This window comes from Ceratotherium simum, chromosome 21 (genome assembly GCF_057802395.1).
Source record: "Ceratotherium simum simum isolate JZ-2026a chromosome 21, ASM5780239v1, whole genome shotgun sequence".
In the NCBI taxonomy this organism is placed as follows: domain Eukaryota; kingdom Metazoa; phylum Chordata; class Mammalia; order Perissodactyla; family Rhinocerotidae; genus Ceratotherium; species Ceratotherium simum.
In genome coordinates, this window is record NC_141920.1 from 21,775,310 (window position 1) to 21,781,954 (window position 6,645).

At 45.8% G+C, this 6,645-nt stretch overlaps 1 protein-coding gene across 5 annotated transcripts in view; it reads right to left on the reverse strand.

Moving 5' to 3' along the window:
- Positions 1-3,422, reverse strand: part of RALGAPB (Ral GTPase activating protein non-catalytic subunit beta) — a 90,478-nt gene extending 87,056 nt beyond the window's left edge. For 3 of the 5 annotated variants that reach the window (XM_014787453.2, XM_004430409.3, XM_087445282.1), the window contains exon 1: positions 3,165-3,421. The gene's annotated coding sequence lies outside the window, so the exon portion shown is untranslated. Of the gene's footprint in view, positions 1-587; positions 788-3,164 lie in introns of all 5 variants that reach the window. The other 2 variants (XM_087445281.1, XM_087445283.1) reach the window with 2 other exon arrangements.
- Between the last annotated feature and the right edge of the window lie 3,223 nt (positions 3,423-6,645).

Sequence of the window (6,645 nt, forward strand, 5' to 3'; positions counted from 1 at the left end):
CTTCCTTAGTTACACTAGTCACATTTCAAGTACTCAATAGTCACATGTGGCTAGTGGGTATATTGGACAGCACAAATATAGACAGTTCCACCATTGTGGAAAATTCTATTTGGCAGAGCTGCCTTAGATACGATTACTTTTATTACAACCCTGACTAGACTACAGACTCCTTGAGGACAGGGGCTGTGTCTTATTTACCTTGGTGTCCCCAGTTTGTATCGCAAAGTACACGACATACACCAAGCACTCACTATACACCTGAGTAACTCAAACATAGCAGACTACTCTGTCCACCTCCCTCATCTCCAACACACATACACACACACACACACACAAAACAACAACAACAACAAACACGACATCCTCTCACGAGTGGAACGGAACATTGCAACCAGAGGAAGGAGGCCTGCTTTCTAGTCCTAGATGTGCTAGAAGCCAACCATGTATTCTTGGGCAAGTTATCTACTTTCTTCATCTATATAAACTTAGAATTAAACTCCATGTACCTTAATTCTGAAACTTTAATCATCTTGCACCAAAGGAAATCATTCTATCTAAAAGGCCTTTACACACGTCAGAGAACATACCTGCTACCACCGACGGATATCTCAAATTAAACAGAATCCATCTCTAGCTCTCAGGCTATCATGATTAGTCGCTTCTGGTCTTCAACTGAGTATGTGGAATTTTTCACCTTTACTTTGGAGATCAACTAGATTTAAACCTCAGGCTTCAAGATTGAGTTTCTTCCACGTGCTAAGGCCAGAACTGGATACTCTATCCATATCTGATCAGAGAAACATGGGCAAGTTTCCTGAATATCTGAATTTAACATGAATTGTTCCATCAGTTTCTATATTAGCCTCAGCCTAAAAATTGAGAAAACAGTACAAAACTGAACCAAGAAAACCTTTCTATAACAATCCTCATGGTGTAAAGAATGTCATTACATGAAATGTGTATGTTTTTATTCAAGCCACATACTTCACCACATTTAATTGCTTTAAAAAAATCATTATTGTTCAAAAACCTTCATAAGGACCTCCACACACATACTCACTTTTATAAACCTTACACAATTTTAAGACCAGCCAAGCACAAATATAATCTGAATTATTGCCCTGCCTGCTTTTAAAACTTGTAAAAAGGTTGGGCAATAGCAGTTCAGGCATTCTGCAATAAATATATACTAAGTTTGTCAATTCCTCTGACATCAAGGTTTTAATCTTCATTAAGTGCTTCTTCTGTCATCTCTCTTGGTGAATAGGATGAATACCAATAGCAATTCTATTAGTATTTACCAAGTACCAACAGAGCAATAACATGTAGTGGATGACAACTAAACATTTTGTTGGATAATGAGGTGGGGAACATACGCAAAGTCCTAAGGGCAATAAAAAGGTTTCCACTACAGAATTGTGTCTGATTGTGATAAAATCAGACATTAAAAATCAACCAATGTTGACTGCACATAGTTAGTCCTACATAGTGCCTTGCCAGTGGTAAGAACTTAATGTGTTTGTTCAACTACTGGATGGATAAATTAATGAACCTAACTAGAGATTTCCAAGCAAAAAGAACAAAACTCTATAGGCTAAGAACTACCAAACATCTTCTGCAAAAATGGAAATAGAGAAAAATCTGTTCGCAGGTTGAAGTTTATGACATAAAAAGGACTCAAATATTCTATTCCGTAAAAGCTTTATATGTCAAAGCACTGAAAGGAGTACAGAGATGAAGAAAACATGGTTCAAGTTGCTCATAATCTAGTAGAAGAGACAGAAATGCGACACAGAAAAATAACTGGTAAATTCCATTATGATGTTAAAGAGCAAACAGGAAAGACCCAAGGTGGTTGAGGGCCACAGACAGACGCATCTTGAATGTTGGGAATGCTGGGATTCATGCAGCCAGAGACGGGAAGAAAAGGATATGTGGATGGGTGTAAGGCAGACAGAAGTGTGTGCGTTTGGGGGGAGCGGAGAGAAAGCATGGAAAATAGTCTAGGCAGAGGAACAGCATATGCAAAGAAGACCCAGAGGTTAAGAGACACTACACCCATGCGTACTGTATATTCAGGAAAATTGCAAACAGTTTTGCATGAGATGTATACACTTTAAAAGGTCCAGCTGACTCAGAAATACTGCAGAGAAAGTTACTTCCCACAACCAACAGGCTTTCACAAGGGGTAGTACTCAGTGGGCCTAAGGAAAAGATCCCTGCGGGTGGAACTTTTATTTTTAACAAAGTCTGATGCTTCTCCTACACTTAAGCTGGAGAAACACTGAAACATCTTTTGAGATGCAGAATTACCTACTGTAGCAGTCCCAAACTTTGCTGCACACTGAAATCACGTGGGGATCTTTAAAAAATACTAATGTCTGGCTTCCACCCCACCCCGACCCCCCCCCACCCCCCCACCAAACATCCTGATTTAATTGGTCTGGGTGTGCTACCCGGCACAGGGAATCTTTAAAAGCTGCCCCAGTTGATTTTAACGTGCAGCAAAGTTGGAGAGCCACTGACCTAATTGTTAAGCACTTGAATCTGGAGTTAGACTGTCTGGGTTCAAGTTACCAGCCTCGTGACCTTAAGCAAGTAAGACCTCTAACCGCTCAGGGCCTCAGCTGCCTCGTCAGTAAAATGGGGATGATAATCCCACCTTGCAGGGTTATTGTGAAGTTAGACGTGGTGACCGTAACGGCCTGGCACAATGCCCGGCGTATAGTAAGCGCTTAACAAGGGCTGGCTGTTTAGTCCCATTATTAACTCTTGCTCGCCCGAGTGTCAGTGTGCAATGGGCAGCATCGTCCCCACAGGGCGGCAGCAACTCGACCAACCTTCCTGCTGGACCAAATTCCTCGCCGGAGTTGTCGAGCTCCGCTACAGACCCGCCTCCTCCCCCAGGTGCCAGGAGAGAGCTTCGCCCGGCCGGGGCAGCTCCCAAGGGCTAGACCGGGCCTGAACAGACCCTATAGAAGCTGCCGACACCAAGGCCAAGCTCCCCGGACCCCGTGGGTCCCCCCAAAAATGCAGAGATATGCTTCCGAAGGCCGGGCCCTTGGAGCACCCGGGGCCGAGAAGCAAGGCTTAGCCGTCCCGGGACCGCCCGGAGGGGAGGGGCGGGGAGGGTCCCGCCGCGACGGGGAGGGCCGCCCGCTTACCTGAGGCGACGGGCGGGGCCCGCATCGCTGGGGCGGGCGCCGCCGCTGCCGCCGCCGCCGGCCGCACTCGGCCTTCCGCCTCACGCCACCGGCGCCATAGGGCCGGCGCTTTCGCTGCCCGGGCCAGCTGTCCTCAGGCGGTGGGTCCGTCCACCCGTCAACGACTCTCCGAGGACGCCTGGGGACGACGAAGGCCGGTCGGGCCGGCCGGCTGCGCTCTGCTCAGGCAACTTCCGACTGCCAGGGGCGGCAGCGTCAAATAACTCCCCGAGCCGAGTGGATCACTGCGCGTGCGCGGCGCGCCGGATCAGAGCTTTCTGTGGGTCCGAAGCGGCGGCGGCAAATAATTCCCGAGGCACGGAGCCGGAAGCTGCGCGTGCGCAGATATCCCAGATCGCCGCGCGGGGTAGATTCCCTCCTTCCTTTCCGGATCAAGTGGAGGGGGAGGAGTGAAGTGACGGGTGTGTCTACCTCGTCGCGATACAGCCAAGGAGGCGCTCCACCTGCGTCCCTATGAATCAACCCGGACTCCTGTGTTCGGTGCGGACGGAGTAGGGGTGTTCTCTGCAGTATTATGGCTCTCACCCAGGTTCTAGGAATTTCTCACATCCCACCGTTACAGCACCCTTCCTTTGAAATGTTGGCCTTTACCCGCCGCCCCCTTACTACCTGGGCAGAGCATTAATTATGAGCAATGCTCAAATCCAAGCCAGGTGTGGGTTACAAAGATGAATCAGACATCAGATTCAGAGCCTGTCATTAAGGAGCTAGGTCTGATAAGACCTTAATAGTAATAATAATAGCAAGAGATACCAGTTTGGGCACCTACAATGCACCACACATTTTGTAAACAGTACCACTTTCAATATTTTGGTTTCAGCCTCAACGGAGAAAATAATAAATACCATTAGAGAGGTACAGCTCAAGTGCCTTGGGAGTGTGAAGGAGGAAACTTGGGCTGAGAGGAAAGAGGAAGGAGGACCTGGCCTTGAGACCGTCCATGATTTTCAGAGGAGGGGATCAGGGTGCTGAGTAGTGCTGAAAGCACGGTTATCTGAAAAGGGCAAAATGGAGCAAAGAAGATGCTGACTCCTTACCTTCAGTTAGAAGAGACCGTGAAGGAAGGAGTGACAAGGGAACTGGTATCTTCATAGAAAGAATAAGAGAGGAGTGTTTCCTCAAGACCTTGTCTCTCCACACCTGCCAGCCCCCAGGAAAGTAGCTAGAGGAGAGAAGAGGAAAAACAAGAATGTTCCGGGACAGGAACAGGGCTATATCCAGGACACTTTGTGGATCGAAGCAATACATTTCAATTAAATGCAATGTGACAAATACTGTAAGAGGCTCACTCACTATTTATTCCAACCGCTTATCCCTTGCCTTTCTACACTACAGAGGCTGGAAAGCAAAGCACACAGTTCCCAACCTCTCTTGCATCTAGGGGCGGCAATGAGACAAAGTTCTGGCCAATAAGATGTAGGCAGAAGTCCCAAGGGAGAGCTTCCCTTCCAGCATAAAAGGGAAGTCTTTGGAGAAGTTTCTGACCTTCACGTTTCCCCACTTCATGCTTTGAACTGAGGCACAACGCCTGGAGGTGCAGTAGCCATCTTGAGATCATGAGGAGGACTGCGCTAAGGGAAGTGGAACAGAAAGCCCCCAGATGCCTGGTTCTTTAGGACATACCCAGCAGCGGCACAAAGCCTGGACTGCCTGCCTTTTTTATGAGGGGGGGAAAATATCTTATTTACACCACAATTTGTTGGGTTACCTCTTACTTTCAACTAGACTCATTCCTGACATGATAAATACTGAACACCTGTAATATATCAGACAGGTAAGGGGCTGATAATGGGGGTGACAAGTTGGAAGAGCAACGGGTGATGGAAATTGGAAAAGTGACAGACATAGAGGACTGGGAAACTGTCTAAAAGCTCTTGGGGAGATGACAAAAATACATCTGTCTCCCACCTGGTGACTGTAATTCATTCCTAGAAATTCTGTCTCTAAGTGAGAAGCTGTTAAATGAAAAAATGTGTATGTCCATTAATTTTAATGGGAAAAATATGTGTTCAGTTCTAACCCAAGACACTTAAATATGTTTAACAGTAAAAAATATATCAATGGAACAATACAAACAAAAATCATGTAAGCAATAAATAATTTTAAGTTAAGAATATGGCTTTTACATAAAATGTAAAGTATAAGGACTGTTGTACTGACTAGAAAGACAAGATTTAATATTCAGTGGGGGTTGAGGGAGGAAAGATGCAAACGAGTTATTCTTTAAACGTGATATTATAGTTCTGCACCTTTTTCTTTACCAATTTTTTAAGATTTTTGAGGGCTTCACTTAAACCAACATAAAAATAAAGCTTTAACACACAAGAAACACCTTGAGGGAAAATTAAAGACTAAACATCAGAACACTTTGAAACATGTGGGAAAAGTGTGCACAGACGATAGACTGAAGAGACATATGAAATGCTATATAGAGTAAAACATTAGGTATTCTCCAAATACAGTGCCTAATTCAAATTTGTTCCACATCGTAATTTCTACCTAGAAACATAGAATAAATTGGGGGAATGTCTTCATCTGAAATTGTAATGTCAAAGTATCACTTTGTATCATGTACTTATTTACTGTGTTAAAAGGAATAATGAGGGCTTGTCCCCTGGTGTAGTGGTTAAATTCGCGTGCTCCGCTTCAGCAGCCTGGGGGGTCGCGGGTTCTGATCTTGGGCACGGACATGCGCATTGCTTGTCAAGCCGTGCTGTGGCAGTCATCCCACACATGGGGTGGAGGAAGTTGGGCACAGATATTAGCCCAGGGCCAGTCTTCCTCAGCAAAAGGGGGAGGATTGGCAACAGTTGTTAGGTCAGGGCTAATCTTCCTCACAAAAGAAAAAAAAAGGGCGTTGCACTTGAAAGAGGAAAAAATGGAGCAGTTGTATTAACCTTTTGTGGCAGACTTTTTTCCAATATAGATATAACCCATCCCACGGTTCTTCTTACAGTGTAACAAACACTCTTCCCCCTGAGAGATGGGATCCATGTTCCCTCCCCTTAAGTCTAGTTGAGGACTGTGACTGTTCTGGCCAACAGGGCAGAAGTAATGCTTTTTGACTTCTTGGGCTAGGTCATAAAGAGGATACACTTCCACCCAGCTTACCCCATTTGCAGTGCTCACCCTTGAATCCAGCCACCATGTTGGGAGGAAGCCCAGGCCACATGAAGAGACCATGTGGAGGTATTCCAGCTGAAAACCTGAGCTAAGGGCTCAGCTGACAACATCAATGGCCAGACATGTGAGTGAGGAAGCCTTCAGATGATTCCAGTTCCCAGGCTTCAAGCCAACCCATCTGACACCAAGCAGAGCAGAGACAAGCTAACCCTGTGAGCCCAGTCCGAATAACAGATTCATGAGCAAAATAAATATTGTCATTGTTTTGAGCCAGTAAGTTTGGGGGTAAATTGTATGC